Source organism: Chelonia mydas, chromosome 13, assembly GCF_015237465.2.
Source record: "Chelonia mydas isolate rCheMyd1 chromosome 13, rCheMyd1.pri.v2, whole genome shotgun sequence".
NCBI lineage: Eukaryota > Metazoa > Chordata > Testudines > Cheloniidae > Chelonia > Chelonia mydas.
Window position 1 is genome coordinate 28141160 of NC_051253.2, and position 13871 is coordinate 28155030.

Genomic DNA, 13871 nt, shown 5'->3' on the forward strand with positions numbered 1-13871 from the left:
TGGGAGGATCTGGGGATGCTCAGGGGGCGGGAGGGATACAGGGGGCAGGGGGTTGCTGGAGGACTCGGGGGCTGGGAGGATCTGGGGATGCTCAGGGGGCGGGAGGGATACAGGGGGATGTTGGAGGGCTCGGGGGCTGGGAGGATCTGGGGATGCTCAGGGGGCGGGAGGGATGCAGGGGGCAGGGGGATGCTGGAGGGCTCGGGGGCGGGAGGGGCTGGGAGGATCTGGGGATGCTCAGGGGGCGGGAGGGATGCAGGGGGCAGGGGGATGCTGGAGGACTCGGGGGCTGGGAGGATCTGGGGATGCTCAGGGGGCGGGAGGGATACAGGGGGATGCTGGAGGGCCCGGGGGCGGGAGGGGCTGGGATTTGTATGGGCAGCGCGATGTGGCATCCTTTGGACCCCACGGTGGGGTGAGCTCTGTGTGGGGTGGTTGCTGGGATCCAGTCGCTGCAAGGTCTGCTAGTGCAGGGCCTGCCCCAGTCAGCACGAGCCCACTGCAGTGGTCCCCCTTTTTCTGTGTGTGCCAAGTCAAAGCAGATTCTTTCCAGACTCACAACACTTAGCGTTCCTCACCCCCTAGAGCTTCTTTGCCCCAAATTTCCACTTCCTGTCCCAAAACACAGAGGAGCTAGAGCTGTTTTTAAAAAACAGGCTTTTTTTATGAATGGAAAAGAAATTCCCTCTTTGCTCCCTTTCCTCACTCACACTTTCCTTGGGTTTTTACATAGCTCGTTCCAACGCCAGTCTATTTTAAAAATTCACCCCTGTACAGAAACCAGGCCTGGACAAGTTTGTCTCGGAAGGTGAAGGTATTAGAAAGCTATGAATAAGGAAAAACAGGGACTTAGAATGGAAAGACTTGGCAGCCTTAGCTCTGAGTACTGCTCAGGCTCCAGCTATCATAACAGGTATTAACCCTTCAGAAATAATTTTAAATCGTGCATAGAGCTAATCTTTGTAAAATCTTGTTGTTACTAATGTTTACCTCCTTTATCCACCTGCTATGCATTGTCATAAACCAAGACGAAGGTCTTTAGGGCAGGAACCGTCATTTTAGTACCTGGTTTTACAGCGTCTACAACCATGAAGCCCCAATCCCCTGGGCTATTGCATTACAAACAATAATAATCAATGCAACGGTAAGCATCTGCTGTTAACATTTAAAAAGGAAAACGCAACAGTTAAGATTCCATTTATAACATTAAAATGTGATTCTCCTTTGCAACATGACATGGTTCCGTGTTTTGTTATTGTATCAGTGATTCCAAATGAAATGTGCTCATTTTACAAATAAAAAAAAAAAATCTATCTGCCAGCAGCATGGATGTATCCTAAAAGTCAAGTTGGGCTCTTTATTTCTCTGTAGATGAAATTCTGTCCCCAATTATAACTGCATAATATTCATATAACTGTAAATCTTCAATTTACCTTCAGTTACACCTGTTCTGCTCTTATGCACATGTACAATTCCATTGCAGGCTGAGCGACTGAATTTGGTATTGTGACTCGAATGGAGTTAATAATTCCATTCAGACTACACAAGTGGGAATCGAATCACTCACTTTTTTACCTGTTTTAGCTCTGTAGTGTTAACAGTAGCAAAAAGTGGGCGGGGGGGAAGAATAGGACTGTGATTACACAAACAGAAGATCTGTTGTGTAAATCATGTTTTATTTGATCACTTTTCAAAGCAAAATGGCACATCGCTGTATTATTTGTTATTTGTATTACCATAACACCTAAGACCAGCACCCCATTGTACATATTTAAGCTTGGCATTTTTATTTTTTGGTAATAATTTGGACAGATAATATTGATGTTTATTTTTAAACATGATTCTAAATTTTTATCTATTTAAATCTTCAGAGTTGCAGGAAATTATGGGTGGGGGTGACAATTATCTAATCACAATAGACATTGAGATTCAAAAGTTAAAGCTTTATAAAGTGTTAAAACACAAATTGTCAAAATATACGAAGTAAATATCCTTACATCAACAAATCAGATCTGTTTTACTATTCATTCACTAGTCTATTTGTAACAAGCTTAATTCAAAAATCGAAATCACTGAATTTTGACTCTAATAAGTTCTCAAGCAGCATTTTTCTTACTTTATATTTTCTACTTTTTTTTACTTTCTTACTGTATATATGTAAATTTTGATTTATATCAATGGAACTATTTTTGTGAGTTTTTTGTGCACAGTGAAATTGATGTTTACTGACATTTACTGATAAAAGTCTAATCCTTCCAAGCCTATACATATTTAATGCTTTCTATTCCACTTTGTTTTATTAAATCTATAAATGAATATACTATAAAATGTGCAGGTTGTGAAACATGGACAAGTTCTCTATTACTAATGCTAGGTCACCATGTAGTAAAGGCCTCAGATTAGATTTTGACCTCCAGTCATATTTCCTTTTCCTCTGTAACCTCTGATTACTTCAAGACAAGCAGCCTTTGCTTTAGCTGCCTTTAGAACCTCATGGGTCTTTTGACCCCTTGTATGAATCTTCACAAAGAGGCTAGAATTCTGCTTTTCAGACTCCCGTTCCAATTCTTCTTTAATGTTTAGAGTAGTTTCTTAGTAGTCTCATTCTTTTTTAAGTGATTTTTTCTTTCATTTTCCATTAGCTTTGGTAAACATCTATTCTGCCTCTTTAGATGCAATTGATTCATGTTCTTTCTTCCCATTTACTTTGTTCTTCCTTCAGATTAGGTTTATGCTGGCAAGATTTGTTATTTCCGCCAGCCATCAAGTCTAAGCCTTTGTGATAGCAGCTTCTGTGTAGTTGGCAATACTTCTGGTATTTTCTTGCCTATTCCTTTTCACACTTCCTTAACGTTTTCCCTGTGGCCCTTTTATGTGCATTTTGATATTTACATTTTTGTTGTTGCACTATCCTCTGCTTCTCACCATTCCTGTATGCCTGCACTCATCTCCTCACCTCCTGCATCCTCAAGAGAGTTGCTTCCATCATTAATGTTACAGCTCCCAGAAATGGATTAAATGCTTTACATAACATAGACTCTGTTTTGAAGACTTTCCTGTCTCATTTTAGACATGGCACAGTGCATGGGATAGGAGTAGCAAACAGGGAGGGAATGGGGTAAGGGAGAAGTGAGGGTTACTAATAATTACTTAGTAGGTATGTGCATAGCTTCGTGGTTCATTTGAGTTCTATATGTAATCGTTGTTTCTGCCTCACTTTTTGTAGGCTTCGTAGAAGAAGTAGGACTTGAGAGATTTGACTGAAGTGAGTGTAGTGGCTTGTTGGACCAGAGTTAGGAAGTCATTCCATCCACAGCACGGGAAAAGGCACAGACAGTTGTAGACGTGGATAACCAAGGCATTGAGACTAGCATTGTTAATAGTAAAATAAAAGAGTATATAGTTAATAGTAAAATAAAACTGGGAGAGTTTTATGTGACTAATGAGAACATCCACAGTTACGGTAGACAGGATAAACATTTAGAAAGGATGTAAACTCACATGAAAACAAACCAGGGGGGTAGGAGGGTAGAAAAATGTTGATGGGTATCATATTCCATAGTAACAGGGGTTTTGTACCATCCTTTAAGCATCTGGTACTTCCTAATGTTGGACACAGGATGCCACATGACATAAAAATTGGGGGAGTGGTAAATAACAAACAGGACAGGTCACTGATTCAAGGGGATCTGGATCACTTGGTAAGCTGGGTGCAAGCAAAGTAAAACATTTTAATCCGGCTATATGTATACCTCTAGGAACAAAGCATGGAGGCCATGCTTACAGGATGGGGTCTCTATCCTGGGAAGCAAGAGGGTACAACTGAAAAAGATGGGGGGTCATGGTGAATAATCAGCTGTGCTATGTTGTGGCCAAAGGGGCTAATGCAATCCTTAGCTGCATAGAAGGGAATCTTGAGGAGGAGCAGAGAGGTTAATTTACCTCTGTATTTGGCACTGATGTGACCTGTGCTGGAATAGTGTGACCAGTTCTGATGTCCATAATTGATAAATTGGAAAGAGGGTTCAGAGAAGAGCCACAAGACTGATTAAAGCAAGGGTAGTCAGTTATTTTTTGTCAAGCTCAAAATTTCTTGGTCAAGGTCTAGTCAAGGTCCAGACTCCAGAGAAAATAAATCCAAACATAATAATCATCATGATAATAAGTAAATAAAAAGATTTTGGGGTCTGTTCAAAAGCATCTGGTGGCAGGGATTTCCCTATACCCCCGCTGAATTTCCCCAATACGCGCCCCCCCCCCCGCCCCAGTTTTATGAACTAGTTACATGCAGTGTTGCCAATTTAGTGATTGTTTGGAAATTTGAATTGAACTTGAAACATTAATACACACTTTAAAAGCATATGCGGTATATGCGTATATCTAAAAAAGTATAATAGATTTGAAAAGTATGAACATAGACTAACTTCCTTATACAGCTGTTGTTTTTTATGACCATGTGAGTACATTCATTTTGGTGATGTTGGCCAACCTAATAATTTCAAATTATAATTTGTAAGCAAAGTCTAAATGAGCTCTCCCTGACAGCTAATGATGAGCTAGGGGGTTGGGGTGGGGAAAGCTTCAGGACCAGATTGTATTTACATTCACACCTAATCTACCTAGGTATCCAGCAAACAGAGCTGTGTTGCCCAAGTGATAGATTTTGGCTGGGGTTCGGTTACAAATCACTTGAATGCGGAGGGGGGGTAATGAAATTTTGTTATTCTTATTGTATGTATTGTATTCTTATTGCCTGTGCTGATTGAGGGCATCAAGAGAGAGGGTGGGGACAGGTGTTTTGCTTGATGGTCTGCCTGAGTCACAAGTACTATTTGACCTGCCCCTCTCCACTCTTTAAAGACAAAGCTGAATAGGCTCCATAAATAGTCTTTTGTTTTGTTAAGTTTCAACTTAAGTTGAAGTTAAGTTAAGTTGTTAAGTTTCAACTACAGTTGAAATCACTGATAATCAGGTCTAAGTGCTTAGACCTGCTGTGGGGACAGTGTTTCTGTGGAAGAGACAGCCCAGTCTGCACTAGCAGCGAGGTTCCCCCACTGAGAGCTCAGCTGAAATCACTGAGAGCTGTGTGGAACCTCAAGAGACCAACTCGCAGAGGTCACAGTGGCAGGTGGCAGCAGAAGGTGATGGCGCAGGGCCTTTGACAACAGATTGATGGAGTGAACGGTGGCTCAACAAACAACAGTGGCCAGAGCGAACACTGAGCAGCTGGAGGAACGAGCAAGATGCCTTCTTTCCCCCCACCGGGGAGGTGAACTCATGCGAAAGCACCTCTGAACTCTGAGTCTCCACTGACCAAGGACAACACTGGTGAGTGTTAATGAGTCTGTTAAGAATGCTGGAGACACAACACAGTTCATGTGAACACACATGGCTGTGGCATCATACTTTCTATTTAAGCAAGAGATACCACACTCTGCAAACTGGAGGCCAATGTTAAGTGCATTGTCACTTGTTTATCCTGAAGTTGAACACTGGTTCTGAACAAGACCAGCAAATGTTCACTATCTTTCTGCAAGAAACTCAACTGACTGGCTAGAAGCATGTGGTGCAACAGTGAAAGACTCAACAGTTGAAAAAGTGAAGAACTCTCTCACCACATTCAAAAAATTTGCATACATGGCTGATGAATGCACCAATGCAAATGGGCATCAAGTATTAAGTCACTGTGTACGTTATGTTGGTGTCAGTGGTAGGCCAGTAGATTCATTTCTAGCTGTTCAAGTTACAGAAGGCACATCGGCTTCATCTGTGACAACCCACATCTTAGAAGAGTTAAATACTTGTCAATTGGACCCCAAACAGATGGCTGCTTGTGCATTTGATGGAGCTGAAAACTTCTCTGGAAGACATGGTGGAGTACAAGCTTTCCTCAGAGAAAAGTGTAACCCTAATCTCTTCTATACACACTGCAGAGGCCATCTACTCCAACTATCACTAGTACGAGCTGCAGAATCTTCAAAAGACATTTAAAAAGCTACAAATTTAATGTCTTCATTATATTCTTTTTTCAGCAAGAGTCCAAAAAGACTGAATATATTGGAAAATATAGAAGATACACTGGGACTGAAGTTCAAATTAGTCCAACCTGGGAAAACCCTCTGGCTTTCTCATGAGCGATCCTTGGCTGTTGTCTTAAAATTACTCCAGCCATTATTACTGGCTTTGGAAAGTATCTACCAAAATGGGATGGATCTAAGTGGTGAGGCTGGTGGATTATTTTTGCTACTACGTTCAGAGAAGACTATTGCCATTCTCTCTCTTGTAAGTCTACTGTTGAAACCACTTGGGTCATAAAACAATGCCATCCAGGCATCTGCTACAACAATAGTAGATCTTTGTCCAGCAATAGAAGCTACATTTGGATCAATGAGAGAGCTATCCATTGAAAAAGTACAGGAAGAAGCAAAGACTTGAGTCCAGAAGTTGCCTAATGAAGGCATTTGTATTGAATCCTTAAGTGAAGAGGACAAGAAGTGTTTGTTAAGACAACTGAAAAAGTACACAGACTTGATTCTTAAAAATCTTCAACTGTGACTTCTAGATTCTACTCAACCTCTACGTAGCTTTTACAGATCCCTGTCCTTTAAAACACCGACAGTTGAGTGGAGCGAGGCAGTATCAGCAATGGGGCTGCCATGTGCTCAGGACAGAATAGAGAATTTGAACACAGAGTGGAATATCATACGACGAATGAATGAAGATTTGACTACAACTTCTTTTTTATCATCACTCGTGGCTTGACCCGATCTTTGTGTTCTGTTTCCTGGGAGGAAAGAAGTAGGAATTCATCTCTTGCTACTCCCAGTCACAACAGCTACAGTTGAGCGTTCTTTTTCATCATTGAATAGAATTTTGTGTTCCGAAAGAAGTCGCTTTCTGCCTGATCATGTGAGTGATGAGCATATCAACTGAAGGAATGGAAGTACCGGACACACGAGAAGCCACCAAAGATGAACGCACTACATTCAAGAAGTTCATTAACAGAGTTGTGCAAAATTATAACAAACCAAGAAGGATGTAGATGTAGTGCTTCATAGAAGGCTTGAGTAGCCAACTTTAATTTGTGTGATGATTTTAAAACACGAATTAAATCTAATAAAATGGTCATGAAACATTTTTCAGTTTTTACTATGGTGCCATACAGCCCCCCCTTCACCCTCACAGTCTCACCCCTCATCGGCCCTTCCCACCCACCCCCGTAAATTCAGAAAAAAAACCCATTTCAGTTCCTGGGGAAAACACTGTCTGGTGATCCGGATTCGGTCCATGGTCTGCCTATTAACTACCCCTGGATTAAAGAGTTGGAAATGGTCCTTATAGCGATAGACTCAAGGAGCTCGATCCATTTAGCTTACCAAAGAGAAAGTTAAGGAGTGATTTGATTACAGTCTATAAGTACCTACATGAGGAACAAATATTTGATAATGGGTTCTTCAATCTAGCAGAGAAAGGTATCTCACAGTCCAATGGCTGCAAGCTGAAGCTAGACAAATTCTAACTGGAAATAAGGTGTACATTTTTAACAGTGAGAGTAATTAATCATTGGAACAACTTACTGAGGGTTGTGGTGGATCACTGACTATTTTAAAAATCAAGATTAGATTTTTTTTCCATAAAAGATCTGCTCTGAGAATTATTTCATGGAAGGTCTCTGGCCTGTGTTATTCAGGAGATCAGACTACATACTCACAATGGTCCTTTCTGGCCTCAGAACCTATGACTCTAGATGGACCTTTGATCTAATCTGGGAAGGCATTCCCTGTGTTTCTGTGGTAAGGGGCTGAGTTCTGCAGGGCCTTGAAAATAAGGAGAAATGCAAATGGCCTGGTTGAGAAATGGGGACCAATGGGGGCTCTGTAATCAGGTGGATCTGGGCATGAAGCAGTTACACCCTCTTGGCCCTCAAACAACTGCTCAGCCAGCATGTGGACCCTCCGTTTGCTCCACCATGGCCTGAGCTCCTCTAGTATATTATTCTGCTCCTATAACAAGGCAGATCTCTACTTTGAGTCCTGACTGGCATGGGCAACCATCAGTTGCATGTACTTGAAATCAGTTGGCTGTTCTTGAGTGCATTTCAATACTGATATAACCTTGAGCTTCTTTGTTCAACACCAGAACTAACTAGCTGCTGTCTTATTGCTTGTCTACATGGGCAATTTAATACACAGCTTTTTTATGCATGTCAGGTAACGTGCAATACACAAGCTGCACTAATAGTGCACACGGGATGCCTGTGCCCTCTTTCAGTGTACATATGGCAGTGGCTTGTTGCGTACTAAGCATTTGGCATTCTTGGAGGGTATTCCATTGTCTGTTGCTTTGCTGCTGAGAAATGTGCATGCAGGGGTTTTTCTCGCTGTGCATTGTGGGATGCATAGCAGAAGCCAGGTGAGTCCAAATTTTTAAAAAATGCCATGTTGCTGGCGCCTTGGCCGCATGCTTCCTTTCTGGGCAGGGCAGCACCATTTCTGTCAGCCAGCATAGACCCAACAGTGCTCTTCACCGCTATGCTGGCAGCCGCAACAACACAGACACTGCTTGGGCTGTATTTCAGCACTCAGAACCAGATGAATTCAGATTTGGACTCCACCCGCTGCACCACCGAGCAGATGATGTAGCAGCAGCTCCTCCAGCAGCAGAAAGAGCTTGAGTGGCAGAGAAAGTGGGATGAGGACAAGGAAGAGAAGGAGGACGCTGAGCAACTGATAGTACAGGAGTAGCTCCTGGAGGAGCTTCATGCTGTGCAGCACCATTTCTGGGCTCAGGAATCCAGCCTGGAGTCGGGGGAAGGAATCGTTCTGCAGACTTGGGATGACCAGTAATGGTGAGGGAATTTCAGCATGCTGAAGGCAGCCTTTCTTGAGGTCTGTGCTAACCTAACCCTGGAGCTGCAGCGTACAAACGTGGTGCCCCACACCCATTGAGAAGTGGGTCATCATTGCCATCTGGATGTTGGTCACTGAATGCTACCGGTCCATAGTCAACCAGTTTGGTGGAGGAGGAGATTGGCTGTTGGGGCCCTTGTCCTGCAGGTGTGTGGTGCCCCAGTAAAGGCATTGTTGCACCATGTTATAAAACTTGGTAAAGCCCAGGAGATCACTGATGGCTTTGCACACATGGGGTTCCTAGACTCTTCTGGGGCAACTGATGGGAACCCTTGTGCCTATTATTTGTTCCCCCAGCAGGGCTCAGAATTTATAGACAGAAAGGGGTATTTCTCCAAGGGGCTTCCAGGGCTGCTTGGGCACTGTGGCAGGTTTACAGACATAAATGGTGAGTGGCCTGGAAGGTCCACGATGCTAGGATCTCTCAACTCATCTCTGTTACCTTAATGGAGAAAGGACTGTTTTGCCCCAGGATCACTATGTACATTAATGGTGGGACACTGCTCCAGTTATTGTGGGAGACCCGGCTTATCCTCTGCTTCCCTGGTTAATGAAGCTGTTCACAGACCGATGGGACAGAAGGAAGAAACTGTTTAACTATCGCCTCAGAAGCTGCAGAATGACAGCGGAGTCGAAAGGAAGGTGGCGCTGTTTGCGGAATAGGTTGGAAACAGCAGGAAAAAAAGGTGCCAAAGATTATAGCAGCATATTGTATTTTGCATAATATTTGTGAGTGACTGAGAAGTCCTTAACTGTGGGTGGGAGGCTGAGAAGCAGAGACTTACTCCGTGGTTTCAGCATCCAGCAATGTGTCCCACAGAAAATGGAAACAGCCAGGGCAATATTGCCAGGGATGTCTACTGTTCTTGTTTTGACTCTCAGGCCTGAAATTGTGCAGCTGTACATCCAGCTGTTAACCCGGGGGAGGGAGTGGGGGAGGACTGTGATCAGTTCGGTGCTGTTTAGGGGTAGTGAACATGTAACATTGTGGAATCTTTATTTTACCTTGTGTCTTTGCCTAACCCTATGAATTATTTCAGACGTAACAATTTTCTGTGTAAAATGCATTGTCGACTCCTTATGTTTTCAAGGTTATTATTATTATTAATAAACAGCAATGTATTATGTAACAAACAAATAAACCTGTACCTGAAACGATAATGAAACAACAGGTTTTTATTATTAAACAACAGTCTTAGCTAGCAACTACAAAGAAACCTTTAATGAAACCGGGCGGAACACAGGGGGAGGGGGTTAATGTCACCAGCAAGTATGCTTGCCTCTGCCTCTTCTTGTTCATAAACCATTCTGGTGTTGGGTGGTGAGGCTCAAAGTTCCCCGGGGGGCTAGAAGGCTCAAAAGAGCCAGGCTTCCAAGCACAGCTGTTCTCAGTTCCTTGAGCTAGGGTCTGGGAAGGAAGTGGCCCCTGGGAGTAGTGCTGCAGAGTACAGTGGGGAGGAGCTGCTGCTGTTTCCAGTACCTGGTATTGTCCAGGGGCTGCATAACATGGCTGGGTGTTGGTTTGCACTGCATTGCCTGCTGCCCTAATAGTACCATGCGCCGCAGCAGGGCCTTGTGGCTGTGTATTGCCTCCAGGAGCCGCCTCTTCGTCTCCCAGTCTTTTTCTTTACTGTCTTTATGCCACGGCAATGCTGTCCTTGGCCACTCTCTCTGGAGACCTCCCTGTTGGTTTCCCTCTGCATACTCCAGTACTGCCTCCACCTCTCTGCTGCTTTCTGGGGTTTATGGGACTCAGCACTGAGGGCCATGAACATGTCAACACGCGTCAGATTGGCCAGTCGCTCGGCTGTTGCTAGAGGTCTTGTCCTAGAGCGTCTGGCTGGAGCAGGGGCTGTGGCTGTGCAAGCGCAAAACCCCCACAAGTGATTGTTGTTCATATTTCAGAGAGGCTCTGACAGCCACTTCAATACACATTTCTGCCTGTCCTTCCCTGGGAAGAATCCCAGTCTCGGGGAACCTCCGAGATGGTAAGCGGTGTATGTGCAAGGAGGGCTGTGTTGGGATTTTATCTGTTGTATGTGCCATTTGGCTTGGCCATTCAGCCATGAAAGCAAAGGTGGTGGTGGTGAGGTAGGAGGTTTCAGGTCTGGCTTTGCAGTTTTGCTATGCCTTGGAGGTTCTTCTATGATGTCAGGGGGTTAGTGGGTGGTATCTGGGGGACAGATGGGTAATAACCCTCTCTACATGCCTTTAGACTGTCCTGCCCTTTTATGATGTTACACTGAGGCAGGTGACTGGGAGGCAAAAAATGGCCTTATTCATAAAAGGCAAAGGGCAGAGCAGCAAGGTTCTCTGTGAAGTTATTCACCAAGACAGTCCCCCTAGAAATGCTGCAGGAGTGGAAGGGAGTTTTGAATGACTGTGCAGCTATTCTGCATAATGTCCGGACAAATATAGAGTAATTTTTCAGGCTTAGTTTCTACTTTATCACCCCTGCAGACATGATGAAAATGAAGAGAAGAACAGATAGGGTTCTGCAAAGACTGAAGCATAAAGCTGCAGGGAAGAAGGCTGTAGTCTCGCTCCCTGAGGGAAGGGAAGAACCACCCACTCTGCAAAAGAGTTTACCTTGCAGGCCTAAGAGAGAGGGGTCTGACTAGGAAGGCTGGCGAATGAAAAGTTTGGGGAAGCATGGTAGGAAGTAGTCCAGGGGCAAGAGCAGTAAGGTAGATATAACCACAGACCTTAACTGCTTGCTGTAGGGCTTTGGACGGAACCCAAAGCAGAAGGCGGGCCTGGGTTCCCCTACCCTCCACTGCATAGTGGAATTGCTGGGGCAGTGAATGAGACGACTGCCTGAGTCACTGCAGGAGTGACATAGTCAAGGCAATGGACATGAGGACGGCCTGGTGCTGCTGGTACAGAGGGACTTCGAAAGAGTCCCCCAGAAGGGCAAATCACAGGGTTACCAGGCCAAAGGGCCAAGTCATGAAACAGTTGCACTGTGACTCCATGAGCGGGAGGAGAACTGCACTTTGGAAGACTGGAAAGGGAGTGCTGAACTGGGAAGAGTGAAGCCCCAGGATTGCCAGAAGGAGGCGCCAACTCAGTGATGAGTAGAGCACACTGTGACAGCCTGACTTAACAAAATAAACTAACTTCCATATGCCACAGCTTATCCTGGGATAGTTTTCTGGGATAAAATTCAGAAAAGGACTTTAAATGTTAGGGTGTCTCGAAAAAAATGTATCTGGAATTCATTTTAATCTTGTTTGGGTCATACAGTCTCCAGAATGGCTTGGGCTAGAAACTCCCTTTTTGCTTTGAGTTGATGGCCTTTCTGAGGAGAGGTGTCATTTTGTAGCTTTGAGGAACTTTGTAGGGGAGTTACTCGGGTATAATATAAAAAGAGCTTTATAATATAATAGACCCCAATACTGCAAGGAGCTCAGAAAGGTCTTCCATAAGCAGATGCTATTTTTAATACCAGTGGGGGCCTGACGGATTGAACAAGGAGCACAAGGGGTGGAGGAGTTTGGGAGAGACGGACTCCCCGGCCCATCTGTTGTAGAATCCCATGCTTTGCTTTGCTGTGGTTGGATCTGCAGGAGCTCGCATACAGCTGGATGTGTTTGGCAGACAGGTTTCAGTTTGTGTTTGCTGCCTACACCAGCTGCAGCCAGATGCCTGCAGAAAAGGAGGCACATTAGACATCCCACCACCATCACCCTTCAAATACAAAAGGCTGATTGTCCAGTGTCTAAGTTAGATGGCCAGCTCACCTGTAGGAAAGGCAGACAGTGTCCTCTCTGGAGCAGTGCTGCTCAGATCATTGAAAACATGGTCTGATTGCAACATGCATGCTGTTGAACAGCTCAGGAGAAAAAAATGGGCTCTTCACCAGATGTGACTGCAGCTAATGGCTCAGTTCCTGTTATATTAAAGGAAAGTTTCTGGACAGCCCTTACCTCAGTGGTTCTCAAATTTTTGTACTTGTGACCCCTTTCACACAGCAAGCCTCTGAGTGTGACCCCCCCCCCTTTATAAATTAATACTACACACATGCAGTTAGACTTTTTTTTTATATTTAACACTATTATAAAAGCTGGGGGCAAAGCAAGGTTTGGGTCGGGGGGAGGCTGAGAGCTTATGACCTCCCATGTAATAACCTCATGACCTCTTGAAGGGTCACGCTTCCCAGTTAGAGAATCCCTACCTTACCTTAAAGAATTTGCAATAAATCTCACTTTTTCATATAATTGGCCATTTCTTAGACAGCGATCCTCTCATGGACTCACCTGTCCTCCCAATTCTGGTTCCATACCTTCCCTACACAACAGCAGAGTTTCTTCACTTGAAGAAGTCCTGTCACTTGGGACAGTTTTAAAGGAAGACAGTAAAAATTAACTCCCTTTGAACGTAGTCCATGTGGCAGTCTAGTCTTATCTCAGTGATTGTTTCCGCTTCCTGAATGCTGGGTTTAACATTTATTTTCAGGACCAAACCTCCCTTTGTAGCCTGTATCCCTCTCTCCTCTCCTCCCCTCAAAACCCTCTCAGTGCTTTTGTCTCTCTCCAGGTTACTTTGCAATTTAGTTCTGTCTTCCTGAGTGTCTTCTACCACTTCAATTTCAGTGTCATCTGCAGACTTGATTGTGGTTGAGTTTACACTAATGGGACCAGAGAGATGTGGTCCAGAGTGCTGACAAGAACTTGGGTTTTGTGTTTAGCTGGTCGCAAAAGACTCTGAAAACCCTGAAAGAGTCACGGACTTGACTCCAGCTTCCAGGGAGCATCCCTGCTTGAACACTGACAGATGCCGCACCAGTTCTACGGAAGCAGCTCTACTGACCATCTGGAAATGCTCCACAGACCCGTTAGAAAACTACCGAAGCTCAGGCAGACTGAGTTTCCCCAAAGAGTGCTGTCTGGCCTTGGAGTCCTCCATATGCCACAGCACTCAAAAGGTGCAGCAACAGCTGTGCTGGCAATTTCTGCTGCT